The 5724-nt window shown below is 39.8% G+C and overlaps 1 long non-coding RNA gene across 1 annotated transcript; it reads right to left on the reverse strand.

Annotated features, from left to right (window-relative positions):
- Positions 1 to 1133, reverse strand: LOC123403050. Its single transcript, XR_006611394.1, has 2 exons — positions 465 to 1133; positions 1 to 351 (listed from the first exon to the last, which is right to left on the reverse strand). It is a non-coding gene; the product is annotated as an uncharacterized LOC123403050 (long non-coding RNA).
- Between the last annotated feature and the right edge of the window lie 4591 nt (positions 1134 to 5724).

The raw sequence follows: 5724 nt of genomic DNA on the forward strand, positions 1-5724 counted from the left end.
TTTAAAAACTGGTGGTCCAATCGTTGATGATACAATGGGTTTGGTGTAGCATAATACATCACTAATTTTCTGCATCCTAAAAAAGCAGCATAGATCTCTACGGGTCAAGTATGCGCCACCCCATGAACACCCTTGCTGGTCATGTTTCATCTGTACATGCATGTCCTTGCATCCATGGCTTCCACCAAAGCATCCATGGCTTCCACCAAAGTAGATTATTTTTTGAGAAGATCCACCAAAGTAGATGTGCTGGTGGACTGGATCAGGGCCGTTGTCTGCACTCTGGGCCTTCTTCCAGCAGAGGTTGCTCGGATCGAACTCAACTCGTGAGGGAGAAGAAGATTGAGGATTCTACACATAAAGGTATAGAAGATGTGGAATTAGATTGAGATTAACCATTATCGAGTTAAGGAAAGAAAGCTACAACATAAGAGATGAGGAATTAGATGCAGATCAAGTGTTACCGTGCTAGAGAAGAAAGGCTACAGAAATTTGCATGTGCTTGTATCCATGGCATCCACCAAATTAGATGTGTTGGTGGACTGAATTAAGGCCGTCCTCTGCGATCTTCTCCTTCTTCCGGCAAAGGTTTCATGGATGGAACTCACGTCTCGAGGGTGAGGAAAGATTGAATATTTTCGGCAGAAAAGTGTAGAAGATGAGGAATTAGATGGAGATGAGGAATATCGTGCTGGGGAAGGAAAGCTACAGCAAAATAGTTGGAGATTAGATGGAGATCTAATGTTGTCGTGCTAGAGAAGGAAAGCTACAGAAATTTTGGCATGTTCAGCGTGGGAGATGAGAGATTAATGGAGATTACGTGATATCTCCTCTTTTTTTGATAGAATGACATCTGCTGTTTATTGTGCCACGATTAATGGAGAAGGAAATTATGTGATGACTTCTCCTGTTTTAGGACGTGAGATATCTTTGGCATGTTCAGCGTGGGAGATGAGAGATTAATGGAGATTACGTGACATCTCCTCTTTTTTTTATAGAAAGACATCTCATGTTTATTGTGTCACGACTAAAGGAGAAGGAAATTATGTGATCATATTTCTTGTTTTAGGACGTGAGATATCTTTTTTTATGGGATGATCTGTTTCTTTTTAACGGTGATTCAAGTCTATATTTTTGAGGAAATCAAGTATCGTGTGATGTCTTTTTGTACGTGACATGTTCTGTTTAATGTACCGTACATGATTAATATATTTACAATGAACTATTTCGGGGCTTATTATTAAATTCTTACTGACAGATCTCAGCTGTAATAATTCGGTCCCATCAGATTAACGGCTCCTAATTTCTGATTAACGTGGTAATTTCTTGGGAGTCTCTAATTAGTATAAATATAGATGTTTGGCTAGCAAAAGATGCTAAGCTAGCACCACGTGTTAGAGGATCCATGACTATATAACTTCTATGTGAATATAAACAAACATAACCATTACGTTGTCTTACTTGTCCAACATGAACTACTTGATCAAGTTTGAAAATAATTAATGGGGCTCACAATCATAGAAGATGTCCAAGATAGTATTTTTCTATGTGAAATCTCTCTTTCTTCAATATTATTTCATCAATTGTTCAAGTGACTAATGGTAAGTTTTCTAACTTCCAATAAATTTTACCACTTATAGTGCTAGAATGTGAAGTCATTACTCCCCATAATACAAGCATATGAAGCATAAAGAATTTCACATTTATTACACTCAATACATCCAATATTTTCTCTTAGTATATAAGCGAAGCACAAGAGTGAACATCAAACTACTCTCAAAAATATATAAGCGAAGGTCAATGAGGTGTTAAACAATTAAGTAGTTGTGTGAGGACTTTTTCTCAATACAGGCTTTCAAATCTGACGTTTATTTCAAACAACAAAGAAAACAAAAATACACTCCAAGAATCACACATATCAAATGAAAATTTAGGATCAACATAGGCTAATCGGTAGTTGTTCACGAAAAGAGGTGGAATGCGTTGCATCCCCAAAGTAAGATGCTTAATACTTGTTTTTATATTTTCTTGGGGTGCCTTGGGCATCACCAAGCTTTAGCTTTTTTATATCGTTCACTCCTCTCATATCCTGGTTTGACCCATGTTTCAAAAACTTCATCAACAAAAAACTTGAAAAGAACTCGCGAGATAATTCAGTACACATAACAATAAATCAACGCTTCATGTACTAGCAAGACTAGTTGGATAATAATTTTCAAACATTAGGTACTATATACTAACATTTACACAATTTATTTGTACCACTACAGGAATCACAGAATTTGCCGCCACTCCATTCTTTGATGTCTACCAGCTGACGACAAAGAAATTCTTTGCCTTCAGCTTCCACAAAATAGATTGCAAAGAAAGGACTGATGGCAAATATACTATTTTCCATCAGTACATTCTTTGCCGTGTGCGAGCTGACGGCAAAGAGGCTAGTTCGGCCCCACTGGACTGTGGGGCGGGCTAGGTCAAACGGACGGTGAGGATGTCATCCGCTATTTATTTGTCGTCTCCCTTTAGGCTCTTTGTCGTCTGCTCGCACAGGACAAAGATGATGACCCTCAGGTAATCCATTTTTTCTCTGTTTTCTCTGTTAATTAATCAGGTTAATTAGGTTAGTTAGGTTAGAAAAAGGAAAAGGAAAGGAGGAAGAAGAAGAAGAAAAGAAGAAGGAAAAGAAGAAAATAATAAAAGAAGAAGAAAAAGAAGAAGTAAAGAAGAAGGAAAAAAGGAAAAAGGAAAAGAAGAAGAAGAAGATGAAGAAAATAAGAAGGAAAAAAGAAAAAAGGAAAAAGGAAAAGAAGAAGAAGAAAAAGAGGAGAAGAGGATGAGGAGGAGGACGAGGAGGATAAGAAGAAGTAGAAGAAAAAGAAGAAGAAGTAGAAGATAAGAAAAAGAAAGGAAGTAGAAGAAGAACAAGAAAAAGGAGAAGAAGAAGAGGAAAAAACAAAATAAGGGGAAGAAGAAGAAGAAGAAGAGGAGAAGAAAATAACAAGAAGAAGAATAAGAATAAGAAGAAGAAGAAGAAGAAGAAGAAGAAGAAGAAGAAGAAAAAGAGAAGAAGAGGAGAACAAGAAGAGGAGGATAAGAAGAGACGAAGAATAAAAAGAGGAGAAGAAGAAGAGGAGAAGAAAACAAGAAAAGAAGAAGAATAGAAGAAGATGACGAAGAAGATGAGAAGAAAAGGAAGAGAAAGAGGAGAAGAAGAACAAATAGATGAGGAAAACAATAAAATAGAAGTGGAAAAGTATTGGGATTGAATAATATTGATAAAAATATTGAAGCATATTGAAAAAAATAGAAGTGGAAAAGTAGTGGAAAAGTATTACGAAAAAGAATAATATATAGGTTTTTATGTCGGGATTGAATATTCGTGTTGATCGTGTGGATTTAAATGTGCATTTGTTTCGTTGTTGTGAGGGTATAGTGTTCGACGACCTTCTCGTGCGTTCGAAGAGCTCCCCTCATTCGTGGGTGAGCACAAATGACATCTCCTCCTCCCCACTTCATTTTCTCTATTCCGATGTTCGTGCCAATGATACTTGCTAGATATAGGTATATTCAATCATCAGTATGCGTGACCAGTATGCATCTCCCGAACGAAAGGGCGGCATCTATAAATATGGATGTCTTTGCATATTTATAACTCCAATCCTATGGAATTGTCCATGTTATCCATGGATAGCCTGAGTATGCGTACATTGGGTTCGTTTCCCCATGCTCAGCTCCGGATCCAATGTAGAATTTCTTGAGGGACTTCCTGTTGTTCTCCGGGTATAAATGCTTTGTGTTTAATGCCAAGACATGGATCAAGAGAACAACGGGGAGGTGATGCTGAAATTCTGTGTCCGATCCGGAGCAGAGCATGGGAAAACTAAAGTAAATTACTCATACTCATGTGGGATTAGGACCTATCTTTACCTACTAGCGTGTAGGTTGCATGGATGTAATAAAATTGACAAACTTGATTAACTGATGAATATGTTTGCTGAATTATATATATATATATATATATATATATATATATTTCTTGTATGTTTAGTAGCTAGGAAAGATGAGTGATTGTGCGCGGATGTACACCGGTTACACTAGTCAGAACGAGATGACCAATGAATGGTTAACAAAAACCATGGGGTTTGTGAAAGCCGCATTTCCAAATGGCTAGATAAAAACCTAGTGCCCCTGTCGTGCGTTCGACAACTTGAAACAGATGACAGAGGATGAAATGCGTAAACACCAGTAGTAGAGAACTTTTACGTTTGATTATAGTGTAAGTCTGCCCAATGTATCAGAGCTGAGGTGGTTGGTCATCGCACCGACAAGCATTGCACCGGGATCGAAGACATGGTGCAAGACTTTGATGATACTCGGTATTCGGACGATAAGATGGCATAATCTTCAAAGGCCTTCTATGAAACGCTGGAGTCTTCAAAACATTATCTCCATGAGCACACTGCGCTTTGTCAGCTGGATGCCATCCCACAAGTAATGGCTCTGAAGGCTCAATTCAACTTGGGCAGAGAATGCTCTGACGCTATGATGACACTTCGAATTTAGAAGGACAAGTCGTTGTGTCGCAAAAAGTTTCCGAGGAAGGAGCAGTACATGAAGACAATTACCTATTCTTAAGGCCTTGTACTTAGTTTCCTTGATTTGATTCGTAGGTCTAGCACTCAAATTTATCTTTACTAACTTATAGTTGGCCCCGAGATGGTTTACAGATAAAATGTATTGTTGGGAGGCGTTGGTGGATGAGTGGTGCACAGGCCAATGGCGAGCTGACCACGAAAATGCGAAGGACCGGCATGCCCAAATGGTGTGTGTGCCACACCATCAAGACAGCGCCAACTTATTTCAGTTCGAGCGGAACTGGGTATATGGTTTTCTTGATGATTCATGCAATTCATACATCATGCTAGCCTGAGCCCTTCACTAATACTTTGTTCCTCTCTTTTAGGCACATCACAATAACACGAATGTGCCAGAGGTGTACATCCTTTATGCTATGGCCCATACTGCCTCGTACGAGAAGGCCAAGGCATTCTCTGAGTCTGAGCTCGAACATCCAGAGAAGTTCACCAACATCTCCTCCCATCACAAGCTCGTGAAGTACAACGAGGAGGGGAAGGCGAGGAAAGGTGAGGACTTTAACCCAAGCGAGCAACCTTTGGATCTAGAGCTCGTGATAATATCTCGTGGCGGGAGGCCTCATGGCTCGATAGCCATTGGAGATGGGCTGATACATTGTCATCTCACTCTCTCAGAGATAAAGGCGCGCTAAACGAGCTCCTCTCCTGAGATATGGACTCGTCCACGGCCATTCGATCATGCCATCGAGGTTAGTTATATGGACTCAAATAACTTTCCTCCATTACATTGCATGTGTGTCCATTGATGATTACAATGCTAATGAGGACCGATGTTGCAGGCTTCTTTTCAGAGAGAGAGAGAGAGAGAGAGAGCGACAACCCACGCGCTTATACAAGAGAGGGACCCGGTGGCGGCGGAGAAGGAACGGGCCATGGAGGAGAAGACGGATCGGTTGTTGTAGGAGGAAATGGCACACAATGAGGCGACTCACTGGGCCATGTAGGAGCTCCTCGTGGTAAGTTTCTTCTTTATATTAGCCAAATCATGCATGTAATGTCCGTTTCATTACGAACTAATATGACTAGCTCGTCAAAACCAAAAGTGCAGCCTATATGTGAGAAGACCGGT

This window comes from Hordeum vulgare, chromosome 6H (assembly GCF_904849725.1).
Source record: "Hordeum vulgare subsp. vulgare chromosome 6H, MorexV3_pseudomolecules_assembly, whole genome shotgun sequence".
Lineage (NCBI taxonomy): Eukaryota > Viridiplantae > Streptophyta > Magnoliopsida > Poales > Poaceae > Hordeum > Hordeum vulgare.